This window comes from Chiloscyllium punctatum, chromosome 28 (assembly GCF_047496795.1).
Source record: "Chiloscyllium punctatum isolate Juve2018m chromosome 28, sChiPun1.3, whole genome shotgun sequence".
In the NCBI taxonomy this organism is placed as follows: Eukaryota; Metazoa; Chordata; class Chondrichthyes; order Orectolobiformes; family Hemiscylliidae; genus Chiloscyllium; species Chiloscyllium punctatum.
In genome coordinates, this window is record NC_092766.1 from 42,201,024 (window position 1) to 42,225,038 (window position 24,015).

Sequence of the window (24,015 nt, forward strand, 5' to 3'; positions counted from 1 at the left end):
GAGACGCTGCTCCAGCTCCTTTATTTTCTATAATACAGGAGGAAGCAGTGACGCTGCTCCAGCTCCTTTATTTTCTATAATACAGGAGGAAGCAGTGACGCTGCTGCAGCACCTTTATTTTCGATAATACAGAAGGAAGCAGTGATGCTGCTCCAGCTCCTTTATTTTCTATAGGACAGGAGGAAGCGGTGACGCTGCTCCAGCTCCTTTATTTTCGATAATACAGAAGGAAGTAGAGACGCTGCTCCAGCTCCTTTATTTTCTATAATATAGTAGGAAGCAGTGACGCTGCTCCAGCTCCTTTATTTTCTATAATACAGGAGGAAGCGGTGACGATGCTCCAGCTCCTTTATTTTCTATAATACAGGAGGAAGCAGTGACGCTGCTCCAGCTCCTTTATTTTCTATAATACAGGAGGAAGCGGTGACGCTGCTCCAGCTCCTTTATTTTCTTTCATACAGAAGGAAGCGGTGACGCTGCTCCAGCTCCTTTATTTTCGATAATACAGAAGGAAGTAGAGACGCTGCTCCAGCTCCTTTATTTTCTATAATACAGGAGGAAGCGGTGACGCTGCTCCAGCTCCTTTATTTTCGATAATACAGGAGGAAGCGGTGACGCTGCTCCAGCTCCTTTATTTTCGATAATACAGAAGGAAGCGGTGACGCTGCTCCAGCTCCTTTATTTTCTATAATACAGAAGGAAGCAGTGACGCTGCTCCAGCTCCTTTATTTTCTTTCATACAGAAGGAAGCAGTGACGCTGCTCCAGCTCCTTTATTTTCTATAATACAGGAGGAAGCGGTGACTCTGCTCCAGCTCCTTTATATTCAATCATACTGTAGGAAGCAGTGACGCTGCTCCAGCTCCTTTATTTTCTATAATATAGGAGGAAGCAGTGACGCTGCTCCAGCTCCTTTAGTTTTTCTAATACAGGAGGAAGCAGAGACGCTGCCCCGGCTCCTTTATTTTCTATAATACAGGAGGAAGCAGTGACGCTGCTCCAGATCCTTTATTTTCGATAATACAGAAGGAAGTAGAGACGCTGCTCCAGCTCCTTTATTTTCTATAATACAGCAGGAAGCAGAGACGCTGCTCCAGCTCCTTTATTTTCGATAATACAGGAGGATGCAGTGAAGCTGCTCCAGCTCCTTTAGTTTTTCTAATACAGGAGGAAGCAGAGACGCTGCCCCAGCTCCTTTATTTTCTATAATACAGGAGGAAGCAGAGACGCTGCCCCAGCTCCTTTATTTTATATAATACAGGATGAAGCAGTGACGCTGCTCCAGCTCCTTTATTTTCTATAATACAGGAGGAAGCGGTGACGCTGCTCCAGCTCCTTTATTTTCGATAATACAGAAAGAAGTGGAGACGCTGGTCCAGCTCCTTTATTTTCTATAATACAGGAGGAAGCAGTGACGCTGCTCCAGCTCCTTTATTTTCTATAATACAGGAGGAAGCAGTGACGCGGCTCCAGCTCCTTTATTTTCTATAATACAGGAGGAAGCAGAGACGCTGCTCCAGCTCCTTTATTTTCAATAATACAGGAGGAAGCAGTGTAGCTGCTCCAGCTCCTATATTTTCTATAATACAGGATGAAGCAGAGACACTGCTCCAGCTCCTTTATTTTGTATAATACAGGAGGAAGCAGTGACGCTGCTCCAGCTCCTTTATTTTCAATAATACAGGAGGAAGCAGTGACGCGGCTCCAGCTCCTTTATTTTCTATAATACAGGAGGAAGCAGTGACGCGGCTCCAGCTCCAATAGTTTTTCTAATACAGGAGGAAGCAGTGACGCTGCCCCAGCTCCTTTATTTTCTATAATACAGGAGGAAGCAGTGACGCGGCTCCAGTTCCTTTATTTTCGATAATACAGTCGGAAGCAGTGACGCTGCTCCAGCTCCTTTTTTTTCTACAGTACAGGAGGAAGCGATGACGCTGCTCCAGCTCCTTTATTTTCGATAATACAGAAGGAAGTAGAGACCCTGCTCCAGCTCCTTTATTTTCTATAATACAGTAGGAAGCAGGGACGCTGCTCCAGCTCCTTTATTTTCGATAATACAGAAGGAAGCAGTGACGCTGCTCCAGCCCCTTTATTTTCTATAATACAGGAGGAAGCAGTGACGCTGCTCCAGCTCCTTTTTTTTTCTATATTACAGGAGGCAGCGGTGACGCTGGTCCAGCTCCTTTATTTTCTATAGTACAGAAGGAAGTAGAGACGCTGCTCCAGCTCCTTTATTTTCTATAATACAGTAGGAAGCAGTGACGCTGCTCCAGCTGCTTTATTATCTATAGTACAGGAGGAAGCGGTGACGCTGCTCCAGCTCCTTTATTTTCGATACTACAGAAGGAAGTAGAGACGCTGCTCCAGCTCCTTTATTTTCTATAATACAGGAGGAAGCAGTGACGCTGCTCCAGCTCCTTTATTTTCGATAATACAGAAGGAAGCAGTGACGCTGCTCCAGCTCCTTTATTTTCTATAGTACAGGAGGAAGCGGTGACGCTGCTCCAGCTCCTTTATTTTCGATAATACAGAAGGAAGTAGAGACGCTGCTCCAGCTCCTTTATTTTCGATAATACAGAAGGAAGCAGTGACGCTGCTCCAGCTCCTTTATTTTCTATAATACAGGAGGAAGCAGTGACGCTGCTGCAGCACCTTTATTTTCGATAATACAGAAGGAAGCAGTGACGCTGCTCCAGCTCCTTTATTTTCTATAGGACAGGAGGAAGCGGTGACGCTGCTCCAGCTCCTTTATTTTCGATAATACAGAAGGAAGTAGAGACGCTGCTTCAGCTCCTTTATTTTCTATAATACAGTAGGAAGCAGTGACGCTGCTCCAGCTCCTTTATTTTCTATAATACAGGAGGAAGCGGTGACGCTGCTCCAGCTCCTTTGTTTTCTATAATACAGGAGGAAGCAGTGACGCTGCTCCAGCTCCTTTATTTTCTATAATACAGGAGGAAGCGGTGACGCTGCTCCAGCTCCTTTATTTTCTATAATACATGAGGAAGCAGTGACGCTGCCCCAGCTCCTTTATTTTCTATAATACAGGAGGAAGCAGAGAAGCTGCTCCAGCTCCTTTATTTTCTATAATCCTGGAGGAAGCGGTGACGCTGCTCCAGCTCCTTTATTTTCGATAATACAGAAGAAAGTAGAGACGCTGCTCCAGCTCCTTTATTTTCTATAATCCTGGAGGAAGCAGTGACGCTGCTCCAGCTCCTTTATTTTCGATAATACAGAAGGACGTAGAGACGCTGCTCCAGCTCCTTTATTTTCTATAATACAGGAGGAAGCAGTGACGCTGCTCCAGCTCCTTTATTTTCTATAATACAGGAGGAAGCAGTGACGCTGCTGCAGCACCTATATTTTCGATAATACAGAAGGAAGCAGTGATGCTGCTCCAGCTCCTTTATTTTCTATAGGATAGGAGGAAGCGGTGACGCTGCTCCAGCTCCTTAATTTTCGAGAATACAGAAGGAAGTAGAGACGCTGCTCCAGCTCCTTTATTTTCTATCATACAGTAGGAAGCAGTGACGCTGCTCCAGCTCCTTTATTTTCTATAATACAGGAGGAAGCGGTGACGATGCTCCAGCTCCTTTATTTTCTATAATACAGGAGGAAGCAGTGACGCTGCTCCAGCTCCTTTATTTTCTATAATACAGAAGGAAGCGGTGACGCTGCTCCAGCTCCTTTATTTTCTTTCATACAGAAGGAAGCGGTGACGCTGCTCCAGCTCCTTTATTTTCGATAATACAGAAGGAAGTAGAGACGCTGCTCCAGCTCCTTTATTTTCTATAATACAGTAGGAAGCAGTGACGCTGCTCCAGCTCCTTTATTTTCGATAATACAGGAGGAAGCGGTGACGCTGCTCCAGCTCCTTTATTTTCGATAATACAGAAGGAAGCGGTGACGCTGCTCCAGCTCCTTTATTTTCTATAATACAGAAGGAAGCAGTGACGCTGCTCCAGCTCCTTTATTTTCTTTCATACAGAAGGAAGCAGTGACGCTGCTCCAGTTCCTTTATTTTCTATAATACAGGAGGATGCGGTGACTCTGCTCCAGCTCCTTTATTTTCAATCATACTGTAGGAAGCAGTGACGCTGCTCCAGCTCCTTTATTTTCTATAATACAGGAGGAAGCAGTGACGCTGCTCCAGCTCCTTTAGTTTTTCTAATACAGGAGGAAGCAGAGACGCTGCCCCGGCTCCTTTATTTTCTATAATACAGGAGGAAGCAGTGACGCTGCTCCAGATCCTTTATTTTCGATAATACAGAAGGAAGTAGAGACGCTGCTCCAGCTCCTTTATTTTCTATAATACAGCAGGAAGCAGAGACGCTGCTCCAGCTCCTTTATTTTCGACAATACAGTAGGAAGCAGTGAAGCTGCTCCAGCTCCTTTAGTTTTTCTAATACAGGATGAAGCAGTGACGCTGCTCCAGCTCCTTTATTTTCTATAATACAGGAGGAAGCGGTGACGCTGCTCCAGCTCCTTTATTTTCGATAATACAGAAGGAAGTGGAGACGCTGGTCCAGCTCCTTTATTTTCTATAATACAGGAGGAAGCAGTGACGCTGCTCCAGCTCCTTTATTTTCAATAATACAGGAGGAAGCAGTGACGCGGCTCCAGCTCCTTTATTTTCTATAATACAGGAGGAAGCAGAGACGCTGCTCCAGCTCCTTTATTTTCAATAATACAGGAGGAAGCAGTGTAGCTGCTCCAGCTCCTATATTTTCTATAATACAGGATGAAGCAGAGACACTGCTCCAGCTCCTTTATTTTGTATAATACAGGAGGAAGCAGTGACGCTGCTCCAGCTCCTTTATTTTCAATAATACAGGAGGAAGCAGTGACGCGGCTCCAGCTCCAATAGTTTTTCTAATACAGGAGGAAGCAGTGACGCTGCCCCAGCTCCTTTATTTTCTATAATACAGGAGGAAGTATAGACGCTGCTCCAGCTCCTTTATTTTCGATAATACAGTCGGAAGCAGTGACTCTGCTCCAGCTCCTTTATTTTCGCTAATACAGGAGGAAGCGATGACGCTGCTCCAGCTCCTTTATTTTCGATAATACAGAAGGAAGTAGAGACCCTGCTCCAGCTCCTTTATTTTCTATAATACAGTAGGAAGCAGGGACGCTGCTCCAGCTCCTTTATTTTCGATAATACAGAAGGAAGCAGTGACGCTGCTCCAGCTCCGTTATTTTCTATAATACAGGAGGAAGCGGTGACGCTGCTCCAGCTCCTTTATTTTCTATAATACAGGAGGAAGCAGTGACGCTGCCCCAGCTCCTTTTTTTTTCTATAGTACAGGAGGCAGCGGTGACGCTGGTCCAGCTCCTTTATTTTCTATAGTACAGAAGGAAGTAGAGACGCTGCTCCAGCTCCTTTATTTTCTATAATACAGTAGGAAGCAGTGACGCTGCTCCAGCTGCTTTATTATCTATAGTACAGGAGGAAGCGGTGACGCTGCTCCAGCTCCTTTATTTTCGATAATACAGAAGGAAGTAGAGACGCTGCTCCAGCTCCTTTATTTTTTATAATACAGGAGGAAGCAGTGACGCTGCTCCAGCTCCTTTATTTTCGATAATACAGAAGGAAGCAGTGACGCTGCTCCAGCTCCTTTATTTTCTATAGTACAGGAGGAAGCGGTGACGCTGCTCCAGCTCCTTTATTTTCGATAATACAGAAGGAAGTAGAGACGTTGCTCCAGCTCCTTTATTTTCTATAATACAGGAGGAAGCAGTGACGCTGCTCCAGCTCCTTTATTTTCTATAATACAGGAGGAAGCAGTGACGCTGCTGCAGCACCTTTATTTTCGAAAATACAGCAGGAAGCAGTGACGCTGCTCCAGCTCCTTTATTTTCTATAGGACAGGAGGAAGCGGTGACGCTGCTCCAGCTCCTTTATTTTCGATAATACAGAAGGAAGTAGAGACGCTGCTCCAGCTCCTTTATTTTCTATAATACAGTAGGAAGCAGTGACGCTGCTCCAGCTCCTTTATTTTCTATAATACAGGAGGAAGCGGTGACGCTGCTCCAGCTCCTTTGTTTTCTATAATACAGGAGGAAGCAGTGACGCTGCTCCAGCTCCTTTATTTTCTATAATACAGGAGGAAGCGGTGACGCTGCTCCAGCTCCTTTATGTTCTATAATACATGAGGAAGCAGTGACGCTGCCCCAGCTCCTTTATTTTCTATAATACAGGAGGAAGCAGAGAAGCTGCTCCAGCTCCTTTATTTTCTATTATCCTGGAGGAAGCGGTGACGCTGCTCCAGCTCCTTTATTTTCGATAATACAGAAGAAAGTAGAGACGCTGCTCCAGCTCCTTTATTTTCTATAATCCTGGAGGAAGCAGTGACGCTGCTCCAGCTCCTTTATTTTCTATAATACAGGATGAAGCAGTGTAGCTGCTCCAGCTCCTTTATTTTCTATAATACAGGATGAAGCAGAGACACTGCTCCAGCTCCTTTATTTTGTATAATACAGGAGGAAGCAGTGACGCTGCTCCGGCTCCTTTATTTTCAATAATACAGGAGGAAGCAGTGACGCTGCTCCAGCTCCTTTATTTTCAATAATACAGGAGGAAGCAGTGTAGCTGCTCCAGCTCCTATATTTTCTATAACACAGGATGAAGCAGAGACACTGCTCCAGCTCCTTTATTTTGTATAATACAGGAGGAAGCAGTGACGCTGCTCCAGCTCCTTTATTTTATATAATACAGAAGGAAGCAATGGCGCTGGTGCAGCTCCTTTATTTTCTATAATACAGGAGGAAGGAGAGACACTGCGCCAGCTCCTTTATTTTCTATAATACAGGAGGAAGCAGTGACGCTGCTCCAGCTCCTTTATTTTCTATAATACAGTAGGAAGCAGTGACGCTGCTCCAGCTCCATTCTTTTCTATAATACAGGAGGAAGCAGCGACGCGGCTCCAGCTCCTATACTTTTTCTAATACAGGAGGAAGCAGTGACGCTGCCCCAGCTCCTTTATTTTAATAATACAGGAGGAAGTAGAGACGCTGGTCCAGCTCCTTTATTTTCTATAATACAGTAGGAAGCAGTGACGCTGCTCCAGCCCCTTTATTTTCTATAGTACAGGAGGAAGCGGTGACGCTGCTCCAGCTCCTTTATTTTCGAGAATACAGAAGGAAGTAGAGACCCTGCTCCAGCTCCTTTATTTTCTATAATACAGTTGGAAGCAGTGACGCTGATCCAGCTCCTTTATTTTCGATAATACAGGAGGAAGCAGTGACACTGCTCCAGCTCCTTTATTTTCTATAGTACAGGAGGAAGCGGTGACGCTGGTCCAGCTCCTTTATTTTCGATAATACAGAAGGAAGTAGAGACGCTGCTCCAGCTCCTTTATTTTCGATAATACAGTAGGAAGCAGTGACGCTGCTCCAGCTCCTTTATTATCTATAGTACAGGAGGAAGCGGTGACGCTGCTCCAGCTCCTTTATTTTCGATAATACAGAAGGAAGTAGAGACGCTGCTACAGCTCCTTTATTTTCTATAATACAGGAGGAAGCAGTGACGCTGCTCCAGCTCCTTTATTTTCGATAATACAGTTGGAAGCAGTGACGCTGCTCCAGCTCCTTTATTTTCTATAGTACAGGAGGAAGCGGTGACGCTGCTCCAGCTCCTTTATTTTCGATAATACAGAAGGAAGTAGAGACGCTGCTCCAGCTCCTTTATTTTCTATAATACAGGAGGAAGCAGTGACGCTGTTCCAGCTCCTTTATTTTCTATAATACAGGAGGAAGCAGTGACGCTGCTGCAGCACCTTTATTTTCGATAATACAGAAGGAAGCAGTGACGCTGCTCCAGCTCCTTTATTTTCTATAATACAGTAGGAAGCAGTGACGCTGCTGCAGCACCTTTATTTTCGATAATACAGAAGGAAGCGGTGACGCTGCTCCAGCTCCTTTATTTTCGATAATACAGAAGGAAGTAGAGACGCTGCTCCAGCTCCTTTATTTTCTATAATACAGGAGGAAGCAGAGACACTGCTCCAGCTCCTTTATTTTGTATAATACAGGAGGAAGCAGTGACGCTGCTCCAGCTCCTTTATTTTCAATAATACAGGAGGAAGCAGTGACGCTGCTCCAGCTCCTTTATTTTCAATAATACAGGAGGAAGCAGTGTAGCTGCTCCAGCTCCTATATTTTCTATAACACAGGATGAAGCAGAGACACTGCTCCAGCTCCTTTATTTTGTATAATACAGGAGGAAGCAGTGACGCTTCTCCAGCTCCTTTATTTTCAATAATACAGGAGGAAGCAGTGACGCTGCTCCAGCTCCTTTATTTTATATAATACAGGAGGAAGCAGTGGCGCTGGTGCAGCTCCTTTATTTTCTATAATACAGGAGGAAGGAGAGACACTGCGCCAGCTCCGTTATTTTCTATAATACAGGAGGAAGCAGTGACGCTGCTCCAGCTCCTTTATTTTCTATAATACAGTAGGAAGCAGTGACGCTGCTCCAGCTCCATTCTTTTCTATAATACAGGAGGAAGCAGCGACGCGGCTCCAGCTCCTATAGTTTTTCTAATACAGGAGGAAGCAGTGACGCTGCCCCAGCTCCTTTATTTTCTATAATACAGGAGGAAGTAGAGACGCTGCTCCAGCTCCTTTATTTTCTATAATACAGTAGGAAGCAGTGACGCTGCTCCAGCCCCTTTATTTTCTATAGTACAGGAGGAAGCGGTGACGCTGCTCCAGCTCCTTTATTTTCGAGAATACAGAAGGAAGTAGAGACCCTGCTCCAGCTCCTTTATTTTCTATAATACAGTAGGAAGCAGTGACGCTGATCCAGCTCCTTTATTTTCGATAATACAGGAGGAAGCAGTGACGCTGCTCCAGCTCCTTTATTTTCTATAATACAGGAGGAAGCAGTGACGCTGCTCCGGCTCCTTTATTTTCTATAATACAGGAGGAAGCAGTGACGCTGCTCCGGCTCCTTTATTTTCTATAATACAGGAGGAAGCAGTGACGCTGATCCAGCTCCTTTATTATCTATAGTACAGGAGGAAGCGGTGACGCTGGTCCAGCTCCTTTATTTTCGATAATACAGAAGGAAGTAGAGACGCTGCTCCAGCTCCTTTATTTTCGATAATACAGTAGGAAGCAGTGACGCTGCTCCAGCTCCTTTATTATCTATAGTACAGGAGGAAGCGGTGACGCTGCTCCAGCTCCTTTATTTTCGATAATACAGAAGGAAGTAGAGACGCTGCTCCAGCTCCTTTATTTTCTATAATACAGGAGGAAGCAGTGACGCTGCTCCAGCTCCTTTATTTTCGATAATACAGAAGGAAGCAGTGACGCTGCTCCAGCTCCTTTATTTTCTATAGTACAGGAGGAAGCGGTGACGCTGCTCCAGCTCCTTTATTTTCGATAATACTGAAGGAAGTAGAGACGCTGCTCCAGCTCCTTTATTTTCTATAATACAGGAGGAAGCAGTGACGCTGTTCCAGATCCTTTATTTTCTATAATACAGGAGGAAGCAGTGACGCTGCTGCAGCACCTTTATTTTCGATAATACAGAAGGAAGCAGTGACGCTGCTCCAGCTCCTTTATTTTCTATAATACAGTAGGAAGCAGTGACGCTGCTGCAGCACCTTTATTTTCGATAATACAGAAGGAAGCGGTGACGCTGCTCCAGCTCCTTTATTTTCGATAATACAGAAGGAAGTAGAGACGCTGCTCCAGCTCCTTTATTTTCTATAATACAGTAGGAAGCAGTGACGCTGCTCCAGCTCCTTTATTTTCTATAATACAGGAGGAAGCGGTGACGCTGCTCCAGCCCCTTTATTTTCTATAAAACAGGAGGAAGCGGTGACGCTACTCCAGCTCCTTTATTTTCTATAATACAGGAGGAAGCAGTGACGCTGCTGCAGCACCTTTATTTTCGATAATACAGAAGGAAGTAGAGACGCTGCTCCAGCTCCTTTATTTTCGATAATACAGAAGGAAGTAGAGACGCTGCTCCAGCTCCTTTATTTTCTATAATACAGGAGGAAGCAGTGACACCGCTCCAGCTCCTTTATTTTCTATAATACAGGAGGAAGCAGTGACGCTGCTCCAGCTCCTTTATTTTCTATAATACAGGAGGAAGCAGTGACGCGGCTCCAGCTCCTTTATTTTCGATAATACAGAAGGAAGCAGTGACGCTGCTACAGCTCCTTTATTTTCTATAGTACAGTTGGAAGCAGTCACGCTGCTCCAGCTCCTTTATTTTCTATAATACAGGAGGAAGCAGTGACGCTGCTCCAGCTCCTTTATTTTCGATAATACAGAAGGAAGCAGTGACGCTGCTCCAGCTCCTTTATTTTCTATTGTACAGGAGGAAGCAGTGACGCTGCTCCAGCTCCTTTATTTTCGATAATACAGAAGGAAGTAGAGACGCTGCTCCAGCTCCTTTATTTTCTATAATACAGTCGGAAGCAGTCACGCTGCTCCAGCTCCTTTATTTTCTATAATACAGAAGGAAGCAGTGACGCTGCTCCAGCTTCTTTATTTTCTATTGTACAGGATGAAGCGGTGACGCTGCTCCAGCTCCTTTATTTTCGATAATACAGAAGGAAGTAGAGACGCTGCTCCAGCTCCTTTATTTTCTATAATACAGTCGGAAGCAGTCACGCTGCTCCAGCTCCTTTAATTTCTATAATACAGAAGGAAGTAGAGACGCTGCTCCAGCTCCTTTATTTTCTATCATACAGTAGAGAGCAGTGACGCTGCTCCAGCTCCGTTATTTTCAATAATAAATGAGGAAGCAGTGTAGCTGCTCCAGCTCCTATATTTTCTATAATACAGGATGAAGCAGAGACACTGCTCCAGCTCCTTTATTTTGTATAATACAGGAGGAAGCAGTGACGCTGCTCCAGCTCCTTTATTTTCTATAATACAGGAGGAAGGAGAGACACTGCGCCAGCTCCTTTATTTTCTTTCATACAGGAGGAAGCAGTGACGCTCCTCCAGCTCCTTTATTTTCTATAATACAGAAGGAAGCAGTGACGCTGCTCCATCTCCTTTATTTTCGATAATACAGAAGGAAGTAGAGACGCTGCTCCAGCTCCTTTATTTTCTATAATACAGAAGGAAGTAGAGACGCTGCTCCAGCTCCTTTATTTTCTACAATACAGGAGGAAGCAGTGACGCGGCTCCAGCTCCTTTAGTTTTTCTAATACAGGAGGAAGCAGTGACGCTGCTCCAGCTCCTTTATTTTCTATAATAAAGTAGGAAGCAGTGACGCTGCTCCAGCTCCTTTATTTTCTACAATACAGGAGGAAGCAGTGACGCGGCTCCAGCTCCTTTAGTTTTTCTAATACAGGAGGAAGCAGTGACGCTGCCCCAGCTCCTTTATTTTCTATAATACAGGAGGAGGAAGAGACGCTGCTCCAGCTCCTTTATTTTCTATAATACAGTAGGAAGCAGTGACGCTGCTCCAGCTACTTTATTTTCATTAGTACAGGAGGAAGCGGTGACGCTGCTCCAGCTCCTTTATTTTCGATAATACAGAAGGAAGCAGTGACGCTGCTCCAGCTCCTTTATTTTCGATAATACAGAAGGAAGCAGAGACGCTGCTCCAGCTCCTTTATTTTCTATAATACAGGAGGAAGCAGTGACGCTGCTCCAGCTCCTTTATTTTCGATAATACAGAAGGATGTAGAGACGCTGCTCCAGCTCCTTTATTTTCTATAATACAGTCGGAAGCAGTGACGCTGCTCCAGCTCCTTTATTTTCTATAGTACAGGAGGAAGCGGTGACGCTGCTCTTGCTCCTTTATTTTCTATAATACAGGAGGAAGCAGTGACGCTGCTCCAGCTCCTTTATTTTCTATAATACAGGAGGAAGCAGTGACGCTGCTCCAGCTCCTTTATTTTCGATAATTCAGAAGGAAGCAGTGACGCTGCTCCAGCTCCTTTATTTTCTATAGTACAGGAGGAAGCGGTGACGCTGCTCCAGCTCCTTTATTTTCTATACTACAGGAGGAAGCAGTGACGCTGCTCCAGCTCCTTTATTTTCGAAAATACCGAAGGAAGCAGTGACGCTGCTCCAGCTCCTTTATTTTCTATAATAGAGTTGGAAGCAGTGACGCTGTTCCAGCTCCTTTATTTTCTATAGTACAGGAGGAAGCGGTGACGCTGCTCCAGCTCCTTTATTTTCGATAATACAGAAGTAAGTAGAGACGCTGCTCCATCACCTTTATTTTCTATAATACAGGAGGAAGCAGTGACGCTGCTCCAGCTCCTTTATTTTCTATAGTACAGGAGGAAGCGGTGACGCTGCTCCAGCTCCTTTATTTTCTATACTACAGGAGGAAGCAGTGACGCTGCTCCAGCTCCTTTATTTTCGAAAATACAGAAGGAAGCAGTGACGCTGCTCCAGCTCCTTTATTTTCTATAGTACAGGAGGAAGCGGTGACGCTGCTCCAGCTCCTTTATTTTCTATAATACAGAAGGAAGTAGAGACGCTGCTCCAGCTCCTTTATTTTCTATAATACAGTAGGAAGCAGTCACGCTGCTCCAACTCCTTTATTTTCTATAATACAGGAGGAAGCAGTGACGCTGCTTCAGCTCCTTTATTTTCGATAATACAGAAGGAAGCAGTGACGCTGCTCCAGCTCCTTTATTTTCTATTGTACAGGAGGAAGCAGTGACGCTGCTCCAGCTCCTTTATTTTCGATAATACAGAAGGAAGTAGAGACGCTGCTCCAGCTACTTTATTTTCTATAATACAGTCGGAAGCAGTCACGCTGCTCCAGCTCCTTTATTTTCTATAATACAGGAGGAAGCAGTGACGCTGCACCAGCTCCTTTATTTCCGATAATACAGAAGGAAGTAGAGACGCTGCTCCAGCTCCTTTATTTTCTATAATACAGAAGGAAGCAGTGACGCTGCTCCAGCTCCTTTATTTTCTATTGTACAGGAGGAAGCGGTGACGCTGCTCCAGCTCCTTTATTTTCGATAATACAGAAGGAAGTAGAGACGCTGCTCCAGCTCCTTTATTTTCTATAATACAGTAGGAAGCAGTGTAGCTGCTCCAGCTCCTTTATTTTCTATAGTACAGGAGGAAGCGGTGACGCTGCTCCAGCTCCTTCATTTTCTATAATACAGAAGGAAGTAGAGACGCTGCTCCAGCTCCTTTATTTTCTATAATACAGGAGGAAGCAGTGACGCTGCTCCAGCTCCTTTATTTTCTATCATACAGTAGGAAGCAGTGACGCTGCTCCAGCTCCTTTATTTTCAATAATATAGGAGGAAGCAGTGTTGCTGCTCCAGCTCCTATATTTTCTATAATACAGGATGAAGCAGAGACACTGCTCCAGCTCCTTTATTTTGTATAATACAGGAGGAAGCAGTGACGCTGCTCCAGCTCCTTTATTTTCTATAATACAGGAGGAAGCAGTGGCGCTGGTGCAGCTCCTTTATTTTCTATAATACAGGAGGAAGGAGAGACACTGCGCCAGCACCTTTATTTTCTATAATACAGGAGGAAGCAGTGACGCTGCTCCAGCTCCTTTATTTTCTATAATACAGAAGGAAGCAGTGACGCTGCTCCAGCCCCTTAATTTTCTATAATACAGGAGGAAGCAGTGACGCTGCTCCAGCTCCTTTATTTTCGATAATACAGAAGGATGTAGAGACGCTGCTCCAGCTCCTTTATTTTCTATAATACAGTAGGAAGCAGTGACGCTGCTCCAGCTACTTTATTTTCTATAGTACAGGAGGAAGCGGTGACGCTGCTCCAGCTCCTTTATTTTCTATAATACAGTAGGAAGCAGTGACGCTGCTCCAGCTCCTTTATTTTCGATAATACAGAAGGAAGCAGTGACGCTGCTCCAGCTCCTTTATTTTCTATAGTACAGGAGGAAGCGGTGACGCTGCTCCAGCTCCTTTATTTTCTATAATACAGAAGGAAGTAGAGACGCTGCTCCAGCTCCTTTATTTTCTATAATACAGTAGGAAGCAGTCACGCTGCTCCAACTCCTTTATTTTCTATAATACAGGAGGAAGCAGTGACGCTGCTTCAGCTCCTTTATTTTCGATAATACAGAAGGAAGCAGTGACGCTGCTCCAGCTCCTTTATTTTCTATTGTACAGGAGGAAGCAGTGACGCTGCTCCAGCTCCTTTATTTTCGATAATACAGAAGGAAGTAGAGACGCTGCTCCAGCTACTTTATTTTCTATAATACAGTCGGAAGCAGTCACGCTGCTCCAGCTCCTTTATTTTCTATAATACAGGAGGAAGCAGTGACGCTGCACCAGCTCCTTTATTTCCGATAATACAGAAGGAAGTAGAGACGCTGCTCCAGCTCCTTTATTTTCTATAATACAGAAGGAAGCAGTGACGCTGCTCCAGCTCCTTTATTTTCTATTGTACAGGAGGAAGCGGTGACGCTGCTCCAGCTCCTTTATTTTCGATAATACAGAAGGAAGTAGAGACGCTGCTCCAGCTCCTTTATTTTCTATAATACAGTAGGAAGCAGTGTAGCTGCTCCAGCTCCTTTATTTTCTATAGTACAGGAGGAAGCGTTGACGCTGCTCCAGCTCCTTCATTTTCTATAATACAGAAGGAAGTAGAGACGCTGCTCCAGCTCCTTTATTTTCTATAATACAGGAGGAAGCAGTGACGCTGCTCCAGCTCCTTTATTTTCTATCATACAGTAGGAAGCAGTGACGCTGCTCCAGCTCCTTTATTTTCAATAATATAGGAGGAAGCAGTGTTGCTGCTCCAGCTCCTATATTTTCTATAATACAGGATGAAGCAGAGACACTGCTCCAGCTCCTTTATTTTGTATAATACAGGAGGAAGCAGTGACGCTGCTCCAGCTCCTTTATTTTCTATAATACAGGAGGAAGCAGTGGCGCTGGTGCAGCTCCTTTATTTTCTATAATACAGGAGGAAGGAGAGACACTGCGCCAGCACCTTTATTTTCTATAATACAGGAGGAAGCAGTGACGCTGCTCCAGCTCCTTTATTTTCTATAATACAGAAGGAAGCAGTGACGCTGCTCCAGCCCCTTAATTTTCTATAATACAGGAGGAAGCAGTGACGCTGCTCCAGCTCCTTTATTTTCGATAATACAGAAGGATGTAGAGACGCTGCTCCAGCTCCTTTATTTTCTATAATACAGTAGGAAGCAGTGACGCTGCTCCAGCTACTTTATTTTCTATAGTACAGGAGGAAGCGGTGACGCTGCTCCAGCTCCTTTATTTTCTATAATACAGTAGGAAGCAGTGACGCTGCTCCAGCTCCTTTATTTTCTATAGTACAGGAGGAAGCAGTGACGCAGCTCCTGCTCCTTTATTTTCGATAATACAGAAGGAAGCAGTGACGCTGCTCCAGCTCCTTTATTTTCTATTGTACAGGAGGAAGTGGTGACGCTGCTCCAGCTCCTTTATTTTCGATAATACAGAAGGAAGCAGTGACGCTGCTCCAACTCCTTTATTTTCTATAGTACAGGAGGAAGCGGTGAAGCTGCTCCAGCTCCTTTATTTTCTATAATACAGAAGGAAGTAGAGACGCTGCTCCAGCTCCTTTATTTTCTATCATACAGTAGGAAGCAGTGACGCTGCTCCAGCTCCTTTATTTTCTACAATACAGGAGGAAGCGGTGTCGCTGCTCGAGATCCTTTATTTTCGATAATACAGAAGAAAGTAGAGACGCTGCTCCAGCTCCTTTATTTTCTATAATACAGTAGGAAGGAGTGACGCTGCTCCAGCTCCTTTATTTTCTATAATACAGGAGGAAGCAGTGAAGCTGCTCCAGCTCCTTTAGTTTTTCTAATACAGGAGGAAGAAGAGACGCTGCCCCAGCTCCTTTATTTTCTATAATACAGGAGGAAGCAGAGACGCTGCCCCAGCTCCTTTATTTTCTATAATATAGGAGGAAGCAGTGACGCTGCTCCAGCTCCTTTATTTTCTATAATACAGGAGGAAGCAGTGACGCTGCTCCAGCTCCTTTATTTTCTATAATACAGGAGGAAGCGGTGACGCTGCTCCAGCTCCTTTATTTTCGATGATACAGAAGGAAGTGGAGACGCTGCTCCAGCTCCTTTATTTTCTATAACTCAGGAGTTAGCAGAGACGCTGCTCCAGCTCCGTTATTTTGTATAATACAGGAGGAAGCAGTGACGCAGCTCCTGCTCCTTTATTTTCTATAATACAGGAGGAAGCAGCGACGCTGCTGCAGCTCCTTTATTTTCTATAATACAGGAGGAAGCAGCGTCGCTGCTGCAGCTCCTTTATTTTCTATAATACAGGAGGAAGTAGAGACGCTGCTCCAGCTCCTTTATTTTCTATAATACAGGAGGAAGCGGTGACGCTGCTCCAGCTCCTTTATTTTCGATAATACAGGAGGAAACGGTGACGCTGCTCCAGCTCCTTTATTTTCTATAATACCGGAGGAAGCAGAGACGCTGCTCCAGCTCCTTTATTTTGTATAATACAGGAGGAAGCAGCGACGATGCTGCAGCTCGTTTATTTTCTACAATACAGGAGGAAGCAGTGCCGCTGCTCCAACTCCTTTATTTTCTATAATACAGGAGGAAGCAGAGACGCTGCTGCAGCTCTTTTATTTTCGATAATGCAGGAGGAAGTAGAGACGCTGCTCCAGCTCCTTTATTTTCTTTCATAGCGGAGGAAACGGTTAACCAGCCAGCAGAGACTCAGTGCCCTAAACTGAGGACAGTGTAAATCTCCTGGTTACGTATATTTCACCAGACAGCACAGAGTCAATGCCCTAAACTGAGGAGAGTGTAAAACAACTGGTTATATATATTTAACGAGCCAGCACAGACTCAGTCCCCTAAACTGAGGAGAGTGTAAAACTCGTGGTTAAATATATTTAACCTGCCAGGACAGAATCAGTGCTCTTACCTGAGGACAGTGTAAATCACCTGGTAATAAATAATTAACCGGCCAGCCCAGACTCAGATCCCTAAACTGAGAAGAGAGTAATCTCCTGGTTATATATATTGAACCAGCCAACACAGAGTAAGTGCCCGAACATGAATCGAGTGTAAAACTCGTGGTTATATATATTTAACCAACCAGCAGAGTCAGTGCTCTAATCTGAGGAGAGCGTAAAACAACTGGTTATAAATATTGAACCAACCAACGCGGAGTCAGTGCCCTTAGTTGAGGAGAGTGTAAATCTCCTGGTTATATATATTTAACCAGCCAGCACAGACTCTGTGCCCTAAAATGAGGAGAGTGTAAACCTCCTGGTTCTATATATTTAACCAACCAGCACGGAGTCAGTGCCCTGAGTTGAGGAGAGTGTAAATCTCCTGATTATATATATTTAACCAGTCAGCGCAGAGTCAGTGCCCTAAACTGAGGAGAGTGTAAATCTCCTGGAATATATATTTTACCCGTCAGCACCGAGTCAGTGCCCAAAACTGAGGAGAGTGAATATCTCCTGTTGTACATATTTAACGAGCCAGAAATTAGTCAATGCCCTAAACTGATGGCAGTGTAAATCTCCTGGTTCTCTATTTCACCAGTCAGCACAGAGTTAGTGCACTAAAATGAGGAGAGTGTAAACATCCTGGAATATATATTTTACCAATCAGCACCGAGTCAGTGCCCGAAACTGAGGAGAGTGGAATTCTCATTGTTATATATATTGATTTCAGACAGCACAGAGTCAGTTCCCTAAACGGAGGAGAGTGTAAGACTACTCTTTATATATATTTAATCAGCCAGCACAGAGTCAGTGCCCTAAACTGAATAGAGTGTAAAACTCCTGGTTATTTATATTAAACCAGCCAGCACACAGTCAGTGCCCTAAATTGCGGAAAGTGTCAATCACCTTGTTAAATGTATTTAACTAGCTAGAACAAAGTCATTGTCCGACACTGAGGAGAGTGTATATCTCTGGTTATATATATTGAACCAGCCAGTACAGAGTCAGTTCCCTAAACTGAGGAGAGTGTAAATCTCCAGTTTATAAAAATTAACCAGCCAGCACAGAGACAGTGCCCTAAACTGAGGAGAGCGTAAATCTCCTGGTTATATTTTTTTCACTAGCCAGCACAGTGGCAGTACCCTCAACTGAGGAAAATATCAATCTCCTGGTAACATACATTTAACCAACTAGCACAGTGTCAGTGCCCTTAGGTGAGGAGAGTGTAAATCTCTTGGTTATATATACTTAATCAGACAGCACAGAGACAGTGACCAAAACTGAGGAGTGTGTAAATCTCCTGGTTATATATATTTAACGAGCCAGCAAAGAGTCAATGCCCTAAACTGAGGACAGTGTAAATCTCCTGGTTCTCTATTTCACCAGTCAGCACAGGTTTAGTGCCCTAAAATGAGGAGAGTGTAAATATCCTGGTTATATATATTTAACCAGCCAGCACGGAGTCAGTGCCCGAAACTGAGGAGATTGGAAATCTCATTGTTATATATATTGATTTCAGACAGCACAGAGTCACTTCCCTAAATGGAGAAGAGTGTAAAAGGACTCTTTATATATATTTAATCAGCCAGCACTGAGTCAGTGCCCAAAACTGAATAGAGTGAAAAACTCCTGGTTATATATATTTAACCAGCCAGCAGAGAATCAGTGCCCTAAACTGAGGACAGTGTAAATCTTCTGGTATTATATATTTAACAAGCCAGCACAGACTTAGTGCCTTAAACTGAGGAGAGTGTAAATTTCCTGGTGACATATAATTAATGAGCCAGCACAGAGTCTGTGAACTAAACTGAGGAGAGTGTAAATCTCCTGGTGATATGTATTTAAACAATCAGCACCGAGTCAGTGCCCTAAACTGATGAGAGTGTAAGTCTCCTGGTTAAATATATTTAACCAGCCAGCGCAGAGTGAGTGTCGACACTGAGGAGAGTGTAAATCTCATGGTTATATGCATTTAACCAGGCAGCACCGAGTCAGTGCCCTAAGCTGAGAAGAGTGTTAATCTCCTGGTTATATATATTGAACCAGCCAACGCAGAGTCAGTGCCCTTAGTTGAGGAGAGTGTAAATCTCCTGGATATATATATTTAATCAGCCAGCACAGAGTCAGTGCCCTGAGTTGAGGAGAGTGTAAATATCCTGGTTATATATAGTCAACAAGCCAGCACAAACTCAATGCACTAAACTGAATAGAGTGCAAAACTCATGCTTATATGTATTTAACCAGCCAGCACATAGTCAGTCCACTAAACTGAGGAGAGTGTAAATCTCCTGGAATATATATTTAACCAGTCTGCACCGAGTCAGTGCCCAAAACTGAGGACAGTGTAAATCTCCTGGTTATATATACTTAACGAGCCAGCAAAGAGTCAATGCCCGAAGCTGTGGACAGTGTAAATCTCCTCGTTCTCTATTTCACAAGTCAGCACAGAGTTAGTGCCCTAAAATGAGGAGATTGGAAATCTCATTGTTATATATATTGATTTCAGACAGCACAGAGTCAGTTCCCTAAATGGAGGAGAGTGTAAAACGACTCTTTATATATATTTAATCAGCCAGCACAGAGTCAGTGCCCAAAACTGAATAGAGTGTAAAACTCCTGGTTATATATATTTAACCAGCCAGGAAAGAGTCTGTGCCCTAAACTGAGGACAGTGTAAATCTTCTGGTATTATATATTTAACCAGCCAGCACAGACTCAGTGCCCTAAACTGAGGAGAGTGTATATATTTAACCAGCCAGTACACATTTCGTGCCCTAAATTGAGGACAGTCTAAATCTCCTGGTTATCTATATTGAACCAGCCAGCACAGAGTCGGTGTCCAAAGCTGAGGAGAGTGGAAATCTGCTGGTTATATATATTTAACCAGCTAGCACAGAGTCAGAGCCCTAAATTGCGGACAGTGTCAATCTCCTTGTTATATATATTTAACCAGCTAGCACAGAGTCAGAGCGCTAAACTGACGAGAGTGGAAATCTCCTGGTTATATATATTGAACCAGCCTGCACAGAGTCAGTGCCCCCAACTGAGGACAATGTAAAACAACTAGTTATATATATTTAACAAGCCAGCACAGAGCCTGTGCCCTAAACTGAGGAGAGTGTAAAACGTCTGGTATTATATATTTAACCAGCCAGCACAGACTCAGTGCCCTAAACTGAATAGAGTGTGAAACTCCTGGTTATATATATTTAACCAGTCAGCACATGCTCAGTGCCCTTTAACTGAAAAGTTTGTAAAACTCCTGGTTATATATATTTAGGCAGCCAGCACAGACTCAGTGCCCTAAACGGAGGACAGTGTAAATCACATGGTTATGTATATTTCACCAGACAGCACACAGTCGGTGCCCTAAACTGAGGAAAGTGTAAATCTTCTGGTATTATATATTTAACCTGACAGCACAGACTCAGTGCCCTAAACTGAGGAGAGTGTAAAACTCCTGGTTATCTATATTTAACCAGCCAGCACACAGTTAGTGCCCTAAACTGAGGACAGTCTAAATCTCCTGGTTATATATATTGAACTAGCCAGCACACAGTCAGTGCCCTAAGCTGAGGAGGGTGGAAATCTGCTGGTTATGTATATTTAACTAGCCAGCACACAGTCAGTGCTCTCAGTTGCGGAAAGTGTCAATCTCCTTGTTATATGTATTTAACCAGCTAGGACAGAGTCATTGTCCGACACTGAGGAGAGTATAAATCTCCTGGTTAAATATATTTAACCAGCCAGCACAGACTCAGTGCCCTAAACTGAGGAGAGTGGAAATCTCTTGGTTATATATATTGAAGCGGCCAGCACAGAGTCAGTGCCCCCAACTGAGGACAATGTAAAACAACTAGTTATATATATTTAACCAGCCTGCACGGAGTCAGTGCCCGAAACTGAGGAGAGTGTAAAACAACTGGTTATATATATTTTACGAGCCAGCACAGACTCAGTCGCCTCAACTGAGGAGAGTGTAAAACTCCTGGTTATATATATTTAACCAGCCGGCACAGAATCAGTGCCCTTACCTGACGACAGTGTAAATCATCTGTTAATAAATAATTAACTGGCCAGCCCAGACTCAGATCGCTAAACTGAGAAGAGAGTAATCTCCTGGTTATATATATTGAACCAGCCAACACAGAGTCAGTGGCCGAACCTGAATCGAGTGTAAAACTCTTGGTTATATATATTTAACCAACCAGCAGAGTCAGTGCTCTAATCTGAGGAGAGCGTAAAACAACTAGTTGTAAATATTTTACCAGCCAGCACAAAGTGAGTGCCCTAACCTGAGAAGAGTGTTAATCTCCTGGTTATATATATTGAACCAGCCAACGCGCAGTCTGTGCCCTTAGTTGAGGAGAGTATAAATCTCCTGGATATATATATTTAATCAGCCAGCACAGAGTCGGTGCCCTAAACTGATGAGAGTGTAAATATCCTGGTTTTATATATAGTCAACAAGCCAACACAAATTCAGTGCACTAAAGTGAATAGAGTGCAAAAGTCCTGGTTACATATATTTAACCCGCCAGCACATAGTCAGTACCCTAAACTGAGGAGAGTGTAAACCTCTTGGTTCTATATATTTAACCAACCAGCACGGAGTCAGTGCCCTGAGTTGAGGAGAGTGTAAATCTCCTGGTGATAGATATTTAACCAGACAGCACAGAGGCAGTGGCCTGAACTGAGGAGGGTGTAAAACACCTGGTTATATCTATGTAACCAGTGAGCACAGAGTCAGTGCCCTAAACTGAGGAGAGTGTAAATCTCCTGGTTATATATATTTAACGAGCCAGCAAAGAGTCAATGCCCTAAACTGAGGACAGTGTAAATCTCCTGGTTCTCTATTTCACCAGTCAGCACAGAGTTAGTGCCCTAAAATGAGGAGAGTGTAAAAATCCTGGTTATATATATTTAACCAGCCAGCATGGAGTCAGTGCCCGAAACTGAGGAGAGTGGAAATCTCATTGTTATATATATTGATTTCAGACAGCACAGAGTCAGTTCCCGAAATGGAGGAGAGTGTAATACTACTCTTTATATATATTTAACCAGACAGCACACAGTCAGTGCCCTAAATTGCGGACAGTGTCAATCTCCTTGTTATATGTATTTAACCAGCTAGGACAGAGTCATTGTCCGACACTGAGGAGCGTGTAAATCTCCTGGTTATATATATTGAACCAGCCAGTACAGAGTCAGTTCCCTAAACTGAGGAGAGTGTAAAACAATTGGTTATATATATTTAACCAGCCAGCACAGACTCAGTGCCCGAAACTGAGGACATTGTAAATCTCCTGGTTAGAAATATTTAACCAGCCAGCACAGACTCAGTGCCCGAAACTGAGGAGAGTGGAAATCTCCTGGTTATATATATTGAACTGACCAGCACAGAGTCTGTGCCCCCAACTGAGGACAATGTAAAACAACGAGTTATATATATTTAACCAGCCAGCACAGAGTCAGTGCCCTAAACTGAGGAGAGTGTAAAACAACTGGTTATATATATTTAACGAGCCAGCACAGAATCAGTGCCCTTACCTGAGGACAGTGTAAATCATCTGGAAATAAATAATTAACCTGCCAGCCCAGACTCAGATCCCCAAACTAAGAAGAGAGTAATCTCCTGGTTATATATATTGAAGCAGCCAACACAGAGTCAGTGCCCTTAACTGAGGAGAGTGGAATTCTCCTGGTTATATATATTGAACCGGCCAGCACAGGGTCTGTGCCCCCAACTGAGGACAATGTAAAACAACGAGTTATATATATTTAACCAGACAGCACAGAGTCAGTGCCCTAAACTGAGGAGAATGTAAAACAACTGTTTTTTTATATTAAACCAGCCAGCACAGACTCAGTGCCCTAAACTGAATCCAGCGTAAATCTTCTGGTATTATATACTTAACCAGCCAGCACAGACTCGGTGCCCTAAACTGAGAAGAGAGTAATCTCCTGTTTATATATATTGAACCAGCCAACACAGAGTCAGTGCCCGAAACTGAATCGAGTGAAAAACTCTTGGTTATATATATTTTACCAGCCAGCACAGAGTCAGAGACCTAAACTGAATAGAGTGTAAAAGCCTGGTTATATATATTTAACCAGCCAGCACAGAGTCAGTGCCCAAAGCTGAGGAGAGCGTAAATCTCCTGGTTATATTTTTTTCACTAGCCAGCACAGTGGCAGTACCCTCAACTGAGTAAAATATCAATCTCCTGGTTACATATATTAACCAACCAGCACAGTGTCAGTGCCCTTAGGTGAGGAGAGTGTAAATCTCTTGGTTATATATACTTAATCAGACAGCACAGAGACAGTGACCTAAACTGAGCAGTGTGTAAATCTCGTGGTTATATATATTGAACCAGCCAGCACAAAGTCAGCGCCCTAAACTGAGGAGAGTGTAAATCTCCAGGTTTTCTATAATTAACCAGCCAGAATAGAGTCAGTGCCTTAAACTGAGGAGAGTGTAAATTTCCTGGTGACATATAATTAATGAGCCAGCACAGAGTCAGTGAACTAAACTGAGGAGAGTGTAAATCTCCTGGTGATATGTATTTAAAAAATCAGCACCGAGTCAGTGCCCTAAACTGATGAGAGTGTAAGTCTCCTGGTTAAATATATTTAACCAGCCAGCGCAGAGTGAGTGTCGACACTGAGGAGAGTGTAAATCTCATGGTTATATACATTTAACCAGGCAGCACCGAGTCAGTGCCCTAAACTGAGGAGAGTGTAAATCTCCTGGTTATATATACTTAACGAGCCAGCAAAGAGTCAATGCCCTAAACTGAGGACAGTGTAAATCTCCTGGTTCTCTATTTCACCAGTCAGCACAGAGTTAGTGCCCTAAAATGAGGAAAGTGTAAACATCCTGGTTATATATATTTAACCAGCCAGCACGGAGTCAGTGCCCGAAACTGAGGAGATTGGAAATCTCATTGTTATATATATTGATTTCAGACAGCACAGAGTCAGTTCCCTAAATGGAGGAGAGTGTAAAAGGACTCTTTATATATATTTAATCAGCCAGCACTGAGTCAGTGCCCAAAACTGAATAGAGTGTAAAACTCCTGGTTATATATACTTAACCAGCCAGCAGAGA